The sequence below is a fragment of the Xiphophorus maculatus genome, chromosome 10, assembly GCF_002775205.1.
Source record: "Xiphophorus maculatus strain JP 163 A chromosome 10, X_maculatus-5.0-male, whole genome shotgun sequence".
Taxonomy (NCBI): Eukaryota; Metazoa; Chordata; class Actinopteri; order Cyprinodontiformes; family Poeciliidae; genus Xiphophorus; species Xiphophorus maculatus.
In genome coordinates, this window is record NC_036452.1 from 19354217 (window position 1) to 19371801 (window position 17585).

The following is a 17585-nucleotide window of genomic DNA, read 5'->3' on the forward strand; positions in this document are numbered from 1 at the left end:
TGATCCTTTTACTACTTGATTGGTGATGCTTTTGATATTTATCTAACAGCCTTCTGTCTTTAATGCAATGATAATTTCCCCCAACACTACGTAGGTAAAACTCAAGGAAAAGCTGTATCGATCCACTGATAGCAGGAAACTGGGCAGCTGGTCCCTGAGCGAATCTTCGTAGAACGCACATACAAAAGACAGGGCTGCCAAAATAAAGAGTTAACATTTATTTAGTTCACTAGTTTAAAACTTCTCTTTGTCTCGTAGTTTTCAGATTAATTAGGACAGTTTGTCTTTCTTGTTTAAACCTTTTGGTTGTTTGGTTTGGGAATTTTCTTCATTCAACTAATCGGTTGTAAAGGAATATTCATTTATATCCAATTTTTGACTCCCTTGGTTATCATCTCTTATTGATTGCAATCTTTCGTTCAACCGTTCATTTTTAAAAATTTTATATTAAAATCTAATCTTGAAAATACATATAAATGTCAATATGCCGCCCAGTATTATATCATGGTAGTGAAAAGAATTCCTTCTTCTGATTGCTTTTTGTTCATGAACATTAAAATCATTTCATATGTCTACAGAAGGTAACGTCTTTTTGGAGCTGCAGCCGCTGCGTCACACCAAAGTCTCGAATTCGGTTCTTCTCCTAACGAGACCTCTTCATTAACCCTTCATCAGCATCATTTTTTATTACAGCTCCGGGCATTTTACAGTATTCCCCAGTGCTGACTGAGTCGTGTCAATGCCATCCTCAACCTAAATGTCGCTCGCATCCCCCCCCAAATCGCCGTCGTCCCACTCCGTTCCCCATCCCCCCTTCCTGACAGCAGCAAGTAGCCGGAGACTGATCACCCAGTTCATTTGGCCGGCGCCCTGGGGGATTCCCTCTCATTGGTAGGACTCATGTGGAGACGCAAACACACACATGCGTTCAGTTTAAAATCATTCATGGCCGTGTCAATTTTGATTTATAGTTGCCTTGTTTTTGATCAATTGCACAGGCCCGGCATTCTGAGCTGAACAGCCCTGGAGCTTACAGCAGATGAAAGGTACGATTACAGATGTGATCGCACATTAAAGCCTAACATTGTAAAAAATGAAAAAGAAATGTAGAAGAACACCTTCCATAGCCTTGAATGCACCATAGTCGGTCATAATATTATTTTAAAGAGGCCACAGTATGTTGTAGACCAGAAAGGAATGACACAAGGTTGGTTTAGATCTTATTTGTCCGAAACATTACAGCTCATGTTTGAATATTCACACACCAGAATCAGTTCTGGAGTTCAGTGCTTGGGTCAGTTTTCATTATTTATTTTATACAGCCACTTGAGCTTGTCTATATTTTTGTCTCATAACATTAACAAAGAAAACTATCATCTGGATTTTATACAACAATAAAAATCTGAAATATATCCATTCATGTCTACTTACTCTTATAACTCTCAGCGCAATAAATTGCCTTCTAAAGTCACTGAGTTAGCAACTTAAACTCGTCTGTGTGTACTTACATTTGAACATAAATTTAGATATTCTGTAACACCATTAAGAAGACCAAGGAACACAGTAAACAGGTCAGAGAACAGGCTGTGAAGAACCTAATAGCAAAGTTAGGTGATAAAACAATATCCCAAAATTTGAATGTAGACCATTCAATCCGTCAATTCACTGCAAAAACACAAAATCTTACTATGTATTTTTTGGACTAGTTTCCAGTACTTGGAAAAAGACAAAACTAACAGAAGAGTCTCTCTTCAGCATGAAATATGAGCTTGTTCTAAGTAAATAATTCCTTAATATTAATAAAAAGCTACTTTTAAGTTAGTTTTGCCTTATTTCAAGTGTACTGAGATATTCGCACTAGAAACAAGAATAAAAAATACTTGGCACGATAAAATCTGTCAGCGTGGTTAGTCTAGTCACTGTTTTAATGAAAGGGACGACCGTTTCTCACTGATCAACGACATGTTAAGGATAACACCGAGCAGCCATGTACAGCCAGAAAAGATCATGTTTCGCATTAAATTAAAAAAAAAAAAAAAGTAGCACGCTTATTCCAGGTGGTGTCACTGAGAATCTGTGGCAGAAACTAGAGCCGCTGTAATATCGGTGCCGCACGCTGAGAGCTCTTCCAACGACAACGTGAGCAGCCGAGTCTGGGACCAGCTGAAGTTTATTGACAGATTTGTGTGTTGGACCAGAGAGAAGAGAATTGGCTCTTAAAATACAATACCATAATCGATAAAAGAAGTAACAGGAGCACAGATTAGAGTGGCTGTGCTGATGTCCCGTAAGTGGACTACTAATATGTTGCTGGGATGATAATTTAAAAAAAACCTTGAGTCTTGAGCATTTGGAGCACAAAAAAGAAAACTCACTGCATTCGGTTTAGATTGAACCAATCTGTGAAGAGCTCCAAAAGGATCAAACAATAGAAATGCAGCAGTAGATTTTGGAAGAATTATTCAAATACGGTAAACACCCATGATTATAAGACAGCTGTGTTTTTGTTTTGACGAGCTCCGTGGCAACGCCCACAAAAACCAGCTGGATGTCCTCGTAGTGCTGGCCTCTGGCATTGTTCTGTGCAGGCAGCAGCGGCTGTGCAGCAAGTCCTGCTGGTGTCTAACATGTCTTGGTAATGTGGTGGGATTGCTCTCACCCATCGCCCAGCGAAGCAAATGGCAGGAAGACAGCCATAGAAGAGAGGCGCTGCTTTAAAGAGTCACTCGGGTCGGGAAGGACATCAAATTTGTCTGCTTTGTCAGGACGGTACTCTCCCCTGTAAATGTGTTTAACTTACTCATCTCTGTATGAAGATACAGGTTGACCCAGACAAGAATGAAGGCATTTTATTTCAGCACACATTCTAATATAAAATCATGTATACTTTCTTCAGTGGATGTACTGGAAAAGATTCCAAGCACACGGCCCTGGGGAACGCCACCATTAAGGGTGATGATTGGAAATCTTTAAACTGAATCCGACCGAGTTTGATGCAAGATTGTGGTTAGTAGTTTACTTACACTTACAGTAAATATGTGTCATACAATTTTATGAATTTATTTTTACCAGCTCTTTTTTTAGCCCAATAGAGACTCGGTAAATAAATAATCGATTAGCAGAACTGCATTGAAAATGTTGAAGACGTAAACTTCAAGTAAAAAACAATCACCCCATTTTGAACGTGTTTAGGAATTCTCGTCTGAGAAACCGTCCCTCATGAGGGCTTTTCATTAAACCCCAAAGGTCCAGATTTTATGTGGCACCCTGTCGACATCTAATTATACCGTGAAAACAATCCCGTCTTGTAATCAGTTTAAACATGACGGACAGCTTTACACGTCTTTTGTTCAGTAGTTTGCATATGTGTGAGTGTGTCCCCCCCCTGGTCTTGTGTTGTGTGTATTCCCACTGAGACAGAAGCCCATCTGACTAAGCCGGGACATATGCTGCTCTCATGTAATGGGCCCCCACATACAGACACAAGTGTCTGTACAGAGCAAGCTGGCGAATCCTGGGATTATTTGAACTTTCTACTGCCTTTATTAGCACACACACAGAGGAACAGAAACAGCCCTTTTCATGTTGACTAGCGCAAGTAACGCCAAAGTGCTAATTTCACATTGGCGTTACTTACATTACAAATTACACCCACTTTAAAAACATGTGACAATGTTAAAAGAAGCAACCTGACATCCTTGTTTTTTATAACCTGAATATTTTCGCCTACGTCTTAAAATCTGGCATTCATAACGGTCTTAAAGCTGGCACGACGTAATCAGATCCAGGCAGAAGTCGTGACGTTGAGCCACATTAAGTGCATGTGAGTTCAGAAAATGGTTTATCTAGTGGACTGTGTTCGGGTTTTAGCGAGAACTGGAAGCAGGAAGTGATGGCGCAGCACTGCCAAGAGAGTTGTAATGACTTAGCTGGAGGAATGTCAGAGGCGGCGTGAGTGTGACGGGGTCACGGCCCTGGCATGAGGATAATCCTGCTTCAAATGATCAATGACCGAGTCATGGTAGTGCACACACTGTAGCAGGATCATCACCCAGTGGGAAGGGGAGAAACACAGCTTCATTCTCTCTTCTTCCGTGTAAATAAACTCCTGAAATACATGAGGTTTTAATTGTATTAAACCAGATTTGTTTATCAACAAAATGCAGCCACATTATAACTGATGGAATCGTTTTTTACTGCTTAAAGTAGTTGGTACATTTCTGTAATTAGTAGAATTGATCAATAAAAGCCAGAAAAGTGACCTGATACTGGACCCGATGTAAATCATGTATTTATAACATGATTTATACATTTTTACTTTTATAGCGAAGGAAAAACATTTTAGGATGTTACATCTATGTATGTGTAAGCCTTATTGACATGTTTTGTTGTGACAGGGAGCCCAAAGAAATGCAGAAAAGACAACACCAGAAACGTCATACGCATGAAGATTCATCTTTACGTTATTTTTTTATGTACAAAGTTGAAGAAAATCTAAAAACAAAACTAACTAAATGCTGAGGAGGTGATTGGGTTGAAACAATCAGGTGAGAGTAAGAAGCAAAGTGTTTGTCAGCTGAGCGGAGACCACAACTGGTTACATGACTAACAAAACTGAAAACAGGAATGATCCCAGACAATAAACCGTGAAATAAGTAAACAGAACTGAAATAAATAATTAAAAACAAGACATTTTAAAACCAAAGAATAAGTAAAAGTCCCATAATTACAACAAAATGATTACATTTCTAACTCTATTAAAAAAATAATAATAACAAAAGCAATATAAGTAAACTGGCTACAAATTGTTTTTCATACCCATTATGGTTGGGCTTTGGATATTGGTAATATGGCTCATCACCCAGGATGCCGTTATCCAGGGTAAAAAGTTATCTGTCAGTTTGACCAAAATGAGCTCCAGTGAATGAAGATAAGAGACTGTAAGGAAATATGTGTTAATTAGCGTTAAATTTAAGGGTTTTTTTTTCATTATCTTCATTGTGTGTCAGATAAATCATATTTATCTGAACTGGATAGGTCTAACCTGGATGGAGGTTCTATAAAACACACATAGGTCTAAAGCCTATTTATTTTTAATGGGGGGTTTTGCCGTGGGGTGCACCATGAAAGACATGATATTGTGTTTAGGCTGTTAAAACCTGTATATAATTCTACAGTGATTTAAAAAAATAAACAGGTATAGTTAGTGAAACCTAATTGTGAAAACAAAAACATAGTTAAAACCTATTTGCCTCCTCATTATATATAGGTTCACCTGAAAAGAACATCCCTGTTCATTGGTCTACAGACTCAGTGGACCGCTTCCAAGTCCATCACTGGGACAAAAGATACAAGGGACAAAAGACTATTCACACACACACACACACACACACACGCACACACACACACACACACACATTGGGTCACCAACTGAGAATCATCAATTGAACTAAGACATTTTTGGACATCATGAGACAAACCGAGGACAGGAAAAAAGTTTCAGAACTGAACTGAACACCTAGTTACCAATAAAGTGACTGCTGAAGGTTGCACTGTTGAGTTGATTTATTTATTTTTAATAACTCCAGGAATAATTGTAGAAAGGTTCAAAAGGGTCCTTTTGCAAGACACGATAAACTACTACTTAAAACAGTCCTGTTATTATCTACGCATGATAATACTCCCACAGAGACCAAAGCTGTCGGCCATTATCCGAGCTGAACAGAGGCGATCACAGCCAGCAGGTCCTCCATTGATCGTGGAAGTCCCCGGAGCCAACGCAGCTGCTGTTAATGCCTCTGAGGTAACCACTGGCAACGCCCCGATCAGGTCTGGTCACAGTCCTAAATTGACCAAATGATAATTGTGCTAATCCAGCGGCATCTAATGCCCTTTCTTACGTAGCAGGACACAGTGTTGACTCAACCACAGTTCAAGCTCCGGGTCTTATGAAGCTTTTTTTTCTTTCACATTTCTGAGCAGTGGATCTGGAACAAACGTCCAGAAAACACAGAGTTCCTTTAAATCAAGGCTAAGCCTGTGTAGAGTTGCTTTCGACCCATAATCACTGGAATATTGACCAGCATATTTGATGCACATCAATGATTTTCTCATCAAAATGCAATGTTTGTTACTGGTTTCTCAATTAGTGACTACATGTTGTTTCTATTTTTGTGTTTTCATGATTTAAATTGCATCGTTGCTGAAATGTGCTACATAAATAACATTGACTGACCTTGTCAGCACACAGCCGAAGTTTAAAGTTTAAATGGCATCACAAAGTTGGTAAACTTCCACTGTTGCTCTTTCTACTTTCCAATGGACACAAGTCAGACTCTGGATGTACAAAACATACTCTTAAAGAAAAAATGCAAAAGTTTGAATATCTTTCCGTGACAAAGTTGGGTTCCGAGTACAGGCGCCACACATTTTCAATCCGTACCTTGTGACTGGCGCACAGAGATTACCCAACATGCCCTCCATTCACAAATCCAAAATAGCCCGTCCTTTCCGCCGGCCGAGCACAGCCAATCAAGAGACCAGCAGAAACGCAACAGTTACCAGCCGCTCCTTTCAGATCTACTGATCCGAGACCTGTTAGCATCCACTCCCACAATCGCACACTGGACCTTTCAGCGGGGACATAAAGAAAATGCTGTGAGTCCTACACAACAGAACAAAAAGTCTCCTTAGCGAACAATTAGGATTCCAGCCTTCCATACCTTTTCTCTCTCGCCCTGTGTCTCTCCGAAATCCCCCGGAACCTAAGCTGATGTTTAGGGTGAAAGTGTGAAGAGCTGCTATTGCAAGAAACAAATATTTTTTAAAAAAAAGCACCTGAGGCTTTGATTAGGCCGAATAAATCTGCAGGAGTTAGGGGCAAGCGACAGTGTGTAAATTGGATATGACAGGCAATCTGGGTGCCATAAAAGCCGCATCACCTTCCGTCCTGATGAGGTACTCCAGTGAAGACTTGTTTTACGGATGCAATTTTGCCTTAATGTTTCCCCTGCTGGCACTAAGCCGCCGTGTTGCGCTCGGCAACCTGAACAGGGGCCCCTTATTATCGACAACCTTTAGCAGTTCCCAGTATATTACGGGCTCCTCGTCTCGGGGATGGATCGCGCGGTTTCTGAAAGCATCTATTTCACAATGTAAGCGTCAGCCGGCTTTGTGGATTACAAATTTTTCAATTTCCCAGAGGAGAATCCATGTCTTTGTGCAACAGATTTATTTATTTATTTATTTGTTTTTTGACTCGTTTAGTTTCTAAATTGAAACTTTTATAAGCAGTGACAAGTGGGTTGTTTCAAGGACAAACAACCCACACAAAAAAACGAGTTCTCGTTTTTTGGTGTGTTTAAATGTTATGTAAGGCAGCACACGCGTGTCACCCAATTACTTTGTGTGGCTCTAATTACATGCAGCTACAACGATGAGATGCTGGTTTTTGTAAGGGTTTTTTTTTGCCACAGCAAGAAGGATGTGAGGCTTCAGGTTCAGTGCAGAATTCAGTTTTATTTGAAAGTACGAGCTTTTGACCAAAACAGCTCTGGATATGAAGACTAAATAGAAACAAAAGGGAAAAAATTATTTAAAAACCTGGATGTTATTCAGAATTAGATTTTTTTTTTAAATCAACAACATATTTTTCTGGTTTTTTGTTTGTTTTTTTCAAATGTTTTTGCAAACTCTATATTTCTGAAGCTGATAATGTAATTTGGATCAATAAAATATTTTTGAATTGAAATTTTGAATTTGATTTTTTCTTCCAATCCATGATTTACGACAAAGAGAAGTTTTCTCATTTATAGGTCCGAAACTGACAAAGTTAAGAATGAAAGCAGAAATATAATGTCACACCGGTCGTGTAAGTTTTTAAAAAAGTCATTACACTAGTTGGCCAGTAGGTGGAAGCATACGGAGTGATAAACAAGATAACGCGATACTTGTATTATCTGCGTTATTTGTGGTCCAAGTTCTCTCACGCGCCAGTGCGTGCCTTCGTCAATGAATGTCATGGAAACGACGTTAGCGTCCTCAAGCCTATAAATGACGCTGACCTTCTGAGTTCTTTCCCCTTTGCGACGGGACTTTTGAGAGAGACGCCTGAAGGAGCCTTTACAGCCTCGGAAGGTTTGAGCTTGTTGAAAAGTCTGCTGTGCAAAACTTGCTGAAATACGCACTTGCTGAAGAAGCCCGTGGATAACAAACCTGCGACAGACGGTTCCTGACCAGAAGAAGAAGAAGAAGGAGGAGGAGGACCAACAGGGTGACCAGCTGGAAGGTTAAAATCATTCTTCTATTATTTTTAATAAACGAAAGCAAATTATTACTAAGATATCAGTGACTTGTTTAGTTTATTTTGTGTTTGTGTGTGTTTTAAAGAAATACTGACTTCTGTAGAAAAAAAAGACAAGTAGCATTCTTTGCTAGCATAGATCGTTCTTAACTAATGAGCCTTTTTCTGAACTGAATTTCGCTGGAAATGTCAGGAATGTTAAACTGTGGTGTAGTGAGTTAATAAATATATGTATTTTACTTAATTATAGTCAAATTAGTTAAATTAAATGTCTCGAAAATGATCTTGGTTTTTGACCGTTATTTTTTGAAAAATGCCATGATAAACATTCCGTTTCCATGGATACGATAAATGAAATACGTTAAATATTTAATATTATTTTTGAAAAAACAGAATTTACTTTTATAATAGCCTATATTTTAATTGTTTAATTTAATTATTTCTTTCAAGAAAGGGACATGTTGATCTGATTTGTATTATAATTTTTTTGCATAGCCAGGAAACATGAATTGATTTGAAAAAACAACAATGGTGATATTTAATCTAAGAGTTTGATGACTTTGGTGTCCAATTCTTTGAAATTTTGATGACTTCTTTGAAATATACAGCTTTAATAGGTCTCTTGCATTTGTGGGGTGAAACAAATTTGTGAGTTAATTTAAATAGTTTTGTGACTTATGTGTTAGCTTATTGACATTTGTGGATAAATGTCTGGGATATTAACACTGGTGTTTGAGAAAACTGTTATGCTTGTTTGGGAAAAAAAAACAAATGGTAAGATTTCTGTCCAATTTTTTGAAAAATGCCCGGACAAACACACGTGGTTTCCATGGTAATCACATCAGACTAGCGGCTTATTAGGACACTCGAAGACGCTTTACATAAAATTTCCATTCATGCACACGTTCACACACTGAAGATAATAAGCTAATGGATTGTACCCACCGATGTTATGTCATGCCAACAATAAACTCCAGCTAAAGGTGGGAGAAGTGTCTTGCTCAAGGACACAACGACAGAGGCGGACCATTGCAGGGCAAACTCCTACCACTGTCGCCCCAGTAATAAGCATTATAAGTGTGTGTGTGTGTGTTTGATTTTAACAAAGAAAATAATGATTTCTTTGTAAAAAATCAGTTTTGATGACTTTGGTGTCCAATTTTTGGTAAACTGGATGGTTCTTTTTCATTTTTTTAAAAAAAGCCCAGAAAAACATATTTAGTTTCCATGGATACATTGGTGACATTATTTAAAATGACTTCAATAAAAAATTAAGAAACACTTTTCAAACGTGTGCCTCCTACTATCTAATGATAGACTTTAATATATGCGTTTAGTTTTATTACATGGTGAACTAAATTTAAAAGAAAAAAAAACATTATTTGAGTTGGTTAAAGTCAGCTTTGATGTTCATTTTTGGAAACTACAACTCTGTCTAGGAAAATATAATTAGCATTTTTGGGGTGCAACGTATTTGTGAGTTAATTGAATTTGTTTTGTGATTTATATGCTGGTTATTTGAAATTCTGGAAGATGTCAGTAATGCTGACTGGAGTTGTTTTGGTTTGAAAGAAGGTTTGGAACCAGCTTTTTGAAAAATGTTTGTCGTCTCCATGGATACATTGATTAAACAATAACACACAACTTTATTCTTAGAAAAAGTCTTTAAAGAACAATCAATGTGTGCCTGTTGATTTCACAAAGTAACTAAATTATTTAGTTTATTGTAATTACTTAAGACCAGGAAAACCAGTGTTTTGCTCCATTGCATTTTAGTGACGTATCATTTTCAGAAGTTAGTTGAATGTTAACAGTGAATGTTAAAATTCATTAGAAACACATTGATCTCGGTTTCAGTGAATCCGGTTGTGATTAATTCGTTACTTAACATTTTTGGTGAGAATGTGGGGGTTTAACACTGCTTATCTGGTTTAAAAAGTTACTTCTGGTTTTAGAAGATCGGTTTTGATTTATTCAGATCTTTGGAATAAGAAGTCAGTGCCTGGACCAGGTTTCAGAAAATGCCTCAAAAACACATTTGGTCTCCTTGGATACGCTGCTTGAAATAAAACCTTAATGCTTGAATACTAGAAAAGTTTTTAGATATATATTTCTCCTGAACTATTTCTAAGTAGTTTAGGTTTAAACTTATTATTGTTTAGTTTTATTTTTCTAAGAAAGAGCAGTTTTGAATAATTAGTTGTTTATGAAATGCTGTGTTGGTCATTTGCATATTTGGAGCTGTAATATATTTTCACGCTGATTACGTTTTCAGAAAGAGTCGGCAATATTAATAGTGGTGTGGTGATTGGAAAACATTTTATTGTAGTTTGAGAGGATTACTTTTAGAGAATCCATTTTGTTGATGTTTTTGTCTCCATGGAGATGGTAATATTGAAAGAAGCATTTGGAGAAAAATAATTGTGTGAACATTCATCTGAGTTTCTTGCTGGGTTGTGTGCAGCCATGATCTTCAGACTGATGTAATGAATTTCATAACACTACCCTCAACCATAACTGACCCATTTGGAGTAATATTAACATGTGATAATAAGACTTTGAGGCATCATGCACACATAAGGGATGCAGATTATTATTTTAATTATTTTATCTCCAGACAAAATATAATGGCCATTTTAACACTGGATATGGATTTCTAAAAAAATAAGCAATATTATTTTTGTAGGAGGGAACCCCTGGAAACGGAGGAAGGGCTACTTATGTCGGCCTGTTTATTTAGATCCCCAATCTTTAAACTTAATTAATTTTACAGGTGTACATTTCTGCTGTTGGCTATATGTGGGAGTATGAAGGTAGTACTGATGGGGTGTCAGACTAGCTGTCTTTGTGATTGTGAAAAATTGTGGAGCTCAAAGGAATTTAGTTTGATTTACTACAATTAACATTTTGGTAATTTACAAATGCTATTGGAAACATATATTTTTAAACTTTGATACTTTTAAATATTAAAATTGTGTAAGCAGTGATTTAAGTGTAATAATTATGAATGGATAACATATCTTATCCCTGGCTATTGTTAAGAATGATAAATTGTACCTGAGCATCAAAGATTTGTGAGGATGGGTTGTTATATAAGGGTAAACTGAGTAACTTGTTGCAGTTTTATTTTATTCACACTAATGGAATAATATTAGATTACAGGTGTTTCATTAGCTATTAAGACATCCTAAACACACTTTATAGCTCTTTAATTTATGTTTCCAAATGTTTAAGAGTTTATGGTTAGGGGTGAATTACCAATAAGTCTAAATTTGATTTGTTGTCTCTAATGACTGATTGGTACCAAGGTGAAGCTGCAAGTTCGTTTGTCTGAGTGACGATGGTCCATACATGTTTGATCATTGAGTTTTAGAGTTTATTGCTGTGGTTTTTATGTAAAATTGTATTTTTTGCTGTTTTTTGTGACTAACGATAAGCTATATTTGTTTTATCTCTTAATTCCCGTCCTTATTGTATAATCATACACAATGGCATAGCAATAATATTGTTCATTAAATATATTCAAGGAAAACAAACACATTCACAAACCTGGGTTATTGTATTGTTGGTATTTCAGTGTTGTCTCTAAACATTGCTTTGGACTTTTGTGAAGGTCTGGATACTGAATTGTAGCTTTTTTTGCTTTGTTTCTTTCCTTCACAGCCCATACCATGGCGCTTCCAGCAGATGGATCCCCAATGTTGGAGGGACATCCAGATAATGGTAAGGATCACGGTAAGGTGTGGTCAAATGAAGCCGAGGAAGACGAGGTAGGTAATGCCGGTACTGCTGGTACTGCCGGCTCTAGTTGTAGTTCTTCTACTAGCTCTAGTGGTAACTCTTCTACCAGCTCAAGTGACGACGAGGCTGATAACGAAGACCAGGATGACTTTAAGTCCCGACTTTGTTTTGTCAAGGTCATTGTAGGAAAGCTTCAACAGTCATTGAAACATCACAATTCGACGGTTGTTCAGCGGGGCGCCGCTAAGAGTAGTTCAACAGTGGAGCGTGCCAGTGCTGCGTCACAGCTGCTTGAGATTCTTCCCCAAAATTTCAAATACAAACAAGACATTGGGGTAGCTCAGAAGCCTCAAGAAGACAAGGCTCCCTGTACTTCACTTGAATTCGCATCTGGACTTGACAAACAGGAAGAGCCCATTTTGCGTCCAGAGAACCCCAGACCTATCGGTACCTCGCAACATCATCAGGTAGGTTTGGAAGAGGACGGGGCTTCTTTGACTTCCGGCCGCGCCAGGAGCACTACACAGAAGGTGGATTCTGCGAAGGAACACGACCCACCATCAAAGCTTAGTTTTGGTACAGTGCTTCCTTCCAGCTTTAAATTCACATGTGGACTTGACAAACCAGAAGAGCCCATTTTGTGTCCAGAGGACTCCACTCCTATCAGTGCCTCGCCACAACCTCTGGCAGGTTGGAGAAATTTAGTGGCTTCTTGTACTTCCGGCCGTGCCAAGAGAACGGCAAAGAAGTTGGATGATGTGAAGGAACACGACCCACCATCAAAGCCTAGTTTTGGTACAGCGCTTCCTTCCAGCTTTGAAGTCACATCTGAACTTGACAAACCAGAAGAGCCCATTTTGCATCCAGAGGACTCCAGTTCTGTCAGTGCCTCGCCACAACCTCTGGCAGGTTGGAGAAATTTAGTGACTTTTTGCCGCGCCATTAGAATTCCAAAGAAGGTGGATGGTGCGAAGAAGGATGACACACCATCAAAGCCTAGTGATCAGGTAGGTTCGAAAGAGGACGTGACTCATGCGACATCTGTGACTGGCATAAACGGAAAGAGGACCAGGGACACTGTTGCTAAAGAGGAGCCCCCAGCCAAGAGGAGTAAGGACACTCTTGCTGAAAAGGAGCTCCCTGCCAAGAAGACCAGGGACAGTGTTACTGAAGTGAAACTCCCAGCCAAGAGGACCAGGAATAGTGATGATGCTAGACAGGAGCCCTCTGCCAAGAAGACCAGGGACAGCGTTACTGAAGTGAAACTCCCAGCCAAGAGGACCAGGAATAGTGATGATGCTAGACAGGAGCCCTCTGCCAAGAGGATCAGGGAGAATCCAACTGAATATGTGCTCCCCTCCAAGAGGACCAGGGACAGTGTTGCTGAAGAGGAGCCCCCAGCCAAGAGGACTAGAGACACTGTTGCTAAAGAGGAGCTCCCAGCCAAGACGGCACAGTGGTATAATGAAGATCCCATTTGGGACGAGGTCCTTCAAAGTATCGGCAGAAGGATGGCATGGAGATATGGTAAAGAATGGGAGGACGAGCCCATTCCGTCAACCCCTCTGTTCATTCCATACCGAAAGACAGACCATGAAGATCCTATTCTGTTATCCCCTGTCCTCAGTCCCTCCCCAAGGACAGCGTGTGAGGATCCTGGTCTGTCATCCCCTGTCCTCAGTCCCTCACCAAGGACGTCGTGTGGGGATCCTGGTCTGTCATCCCCTGTCCTCAGTCCCTCATATAGAATGGCGCGTAAACTTCCTGTTTTGTTATCCCCTATCCGCAGTCCCTCACCAAGGACAGCGTGTGAGGATCCTGGTCTGTCATCCCCTGTCCTCAGTCCCTCATATAGAATGGCGCGTAAACTTCCTGTTTTGTTATCCCCTATCCGCAGTCCCTCACCAAGGACAGCGTGTGAGGATCCTGGTCTGTCATCCCCTGTCCTCAGTCCCTCATATAGAATGGCGCGTAAACTTCCTGTTTTGTTATCCCCTATCCGCAGTCCCTCACCAAGGACGTCGTGTGGGGATCCTGGTCTGTCATCCCCCGTCCTCAGTCCCTCGTATAGAATGGCGCGTAAACTTCCTGTTTTGTTATCCCCTATCCACAGTCCCTCACCAAGGACAGCGTGTGAGGATCCTGGTCTGTCATCCCCTGTCCTCAGTCCCTCGTATAGAATGGCGCGTAAACTCCCTGTTTTGTTATCCCCTATCCACAGTCCCTTACGAGGGACGATGCAAGAGGATCCTTTTCTCTCATCCCCTGACGTCAGTCCTTCACCATCAACACACCGTGAAAATCCAACTTTGTCATCCCCTGACTTCCGTTTCCGGATGGAGACTGAAAAGGACAAAGAAGAGGAACCAACACCTTCAACATCTGGTGGAACGACAGCAAGAGCGAGTTCCAGACACGTGTGGTTTAGACCTCGCTACGTTTTAAGTGACTCTGATTAGATTGGGATCCGTAAAAACTGAAGACCTATTTGGGAAGTCACATTAGGACATCATCATTTCTCTGTTTTTTGGGGTTTTTTAAAATTAAAGCCAATGGGTTTCTAGCAAGCCCATGGAAGCCTTACGTAGCGCCTTGCACCGGGGCTGTTCTTTATCCCGCTGCTAGATGTAGCATTTTAGATGGTGAGGATCCTGGCAGGTCTGAGGAAGCCTTAGGTAGCGCCTTGCACCGGAGTTTTCTTCATCTTTGCGATTTCTTCTCAACTCCCCCATGTTTCAGGGTGAAATAGCGGTTCTTCCCCACGCTGTGCTCTCCGATATAGTAAATTGTTCTATCCTGTTCCTCCACTAATCCAGTCTCCAAGTTTTTAATCTTTCAGGTTTTAGCTGCTCATCGCTGGATCCTTTCGTCGTCATCCATGTGGTTCCTGTCCTTCTGGACCCCTTGTTTTTCACGCTGCTCGTACGTTTTTCCACATTCACATGATACTGCTTGCCTCCTGCTGGTGGTGGGGACCATCAGCTTTACTAAATAAAAGTAGAAATAGAAATTCACTATTAGTAATTTAGAAACTGTTCAACCATGTAGAGTTAAAGTTTACATTAAGTAAGGAATGCTTGCCTGACAACATGTTGTATTAGAAACCAAATTAAAGCATCAGGACAATAAGAAATTAGAAGACAAAGGAGAACATAGACAGAATTTATGATTGAAGGATTTAATTAAAAGTTTTTATTCAGAGAGACACTAGAGAACAGGATCGGAGGAAAGGAAATGGAGAGCATGTGGAGTAAAGTTTTATGTAGATAAACTATTAATCTCATGAAACAAATAGTTTATATGGCTAACAGCATGTTCATGTGTTGCAACACAGCAAAATCACAGAAGATGAATAGACATTAAAAAAATACCAAACTAGTCTCTGGTTCGGGTTCAGACTTCTCAGATCTCTGATTGTCTGATCATCCCAGGTTGGATCTCCTCCGCCTGTCATCCTCCACCTTCAGCACCACCAGTCAGGTGGAGGAAGATAAGAGAACCCAGTTGACAAAAAAAGTAAGAAACTTATTTTCATTTTAAATATGGAAGAAATTGAGGTCAAATTTCAAAATTGTTCTTCCTTCTGTCCACGTATATTCTATTTGTTAACCCTGTTGTCTTTCCTCTGGATTTCATTTCTACATCAACTCATGTCACATGACATGAGTTGACCAACAATTAAAGCAGAAGACCAGCTCCGCCTGTAATCCTCCTCCTTCAACACCACCAGTCAGGTGGAGGAAGATAAGAGAACCCAGTTGACTAAAAAAAGTAAGAACATTTATATCTACACAACATGATTAATCATTTCAAATATAGCTGCGGAGAGCTGAACTGAAAGTTAGAAACTGTCTGCTGTCCATGCATATTTTCCTCCTTCACTTTATCTTCTCTCTTTATTTCATTTCTCTGTGAACTCATGTGATGACTGGAGTTGACCAACAATTAAAGCAGAAGACCTGCTCCACCTGCTGATCTACTGGTTGTAACAGCTTGTGGGAAAGGTGAGGACATGATGATGACTTTGATCAGAAAATCTCTTTCAATAATCTGTCATTTAGACAGAGATTAAGGAATGTGTGTCTGATCATGTGATGATTCCCCAGCATCACTGGACCAATCAGGCGAGAGAAGACAGAGAGGACTGAGGACTGAAACGAAAATACTCTGCCTTCCAAAAAAGGTAGACGATCCAGTGGCCCCAGGTTTACACACCATCTGTTGGTACTAAATACATTTTTTACAACCTTAACTTTTCTATAGTTGAGATTATTTTCTTAATTATTCAAGAATTGAAACCTTGGTTTTCCTTCCTGTTAGATCATATAAGCAAATAAAAGAAACAAATTTTAATGTGCAAAAAGTTTATTTACTGTGAGCAACGCTACAACACTTTTATACATACAGTGCAGTAAACAATTCTCATTAAATTCCCCCCCGTTGTGACAGGTTTGAGGCAGACCGACCGCTGGGGAGATGGACCTCACCTGGCACCATTACTCTGGATGTAACAGGAAGGTGAGCAGAAACTGAAGCTGCTGAGACATCTCAGAAAAGTTTCAGCATTTCATAACGTGCGTTGGACTTTGCGTTTCTCAAGTTTGTTCTTCTGTTTCCTTAGCTCGACTCTGCTGTCAAAACATCAATGACTCGAGAAGCGGACAGCGAGATTTCTGGTGCCTGGCTGGAGACGAGATTCTGATTATTCAAGAGCCAAAACAAAATGTCAGAATAAATAGTTAGAAGGCAGATTTGTTTTCTATTTGTTGTTGTTTTTATTATTAATGCTCCACGACACAAAATGTATCACTGCTGTAACTCTTGACTTTAATAAAATGTTCTTCTTTCAATCTGTTATTTCTGAAGTCTTTTTTTTTTTTTACCATAATCATTTGTGGAAACATTATATATTAAAGGAACGCCCACATTTTTAATAGAACTTCATGACTGATCAAAGCACAAACTGGAGAACAGGATTAAAAGAAATGTATTTGTTTTAGTAAGTGTTAATTAATTTGTAGTTACATCAATACAAAATTCACATCTTAAAAACTAACACAAGCCAGTCACACTGAAGAAGTATCCTGATGTTGACCTTCGACCCTTAGCTTCAACTGATTCACTGAAAGGTTGGGTAGAAATGTTAGCCAGAGAACGCTCTTTTTCCTTCGTGGATTACACATTTTTCAATTTCCCAGAGGAGAATCCATGTCTTTGTGCAACAGATTTATTTATTTATTTATTTGTTTTTTGACTCGTTTAGTTTCTAAATTGAAACTTTTATAAGCAGTGACAAGTGGGTTGTTTCACGGACAAACAACCCACACAAAAAAACGAGTTCTTGTTTTTTTGTGTGTTTAAATGTTATGTAAGGCAGCACACGCGTGTTACCCAATTACTTTGTGTGGCTCTAATTACATGCAGCTACAACGATGAGATGCTGGTTTTTGTAAGGTTTTTTTTGCCACAGCAAGAAGGATGTGAGGCTTCAGGTTCAGTGCAGAATTCAATTTTATTTGAAAGTACGAGCTTTTGACCAAAA

General features: G+C 39.4%; 1 long non-coding RNA gene across 2 annotated transcripts; it reads left to right on the plus strand.

Annotated features, from left to right (window-relative positions):
* Positions 1-15595: 15595 nt before the first annotated feature.
* LOC111609955 lies at positions 15596-16884 on the plus strand. 2 transcript variants are annotated; one of them, XR_002753420.1, is made up of 5 exons: positions 15596-15814; positions 15978-16047; positions 16150-16267; positions 16493-16561; positions 16665-16884. It is a non-coding gene; the product is annotated as an uncharacterized LOC111609955 (long non-coding RNA). The 2 variants fall into 2 exon arrangements; XR_002753419.1 differs by having other exon boundaries at positions 16150-16226.
* Positions 16885-17585: the final 701 nt, after the last annotated feature.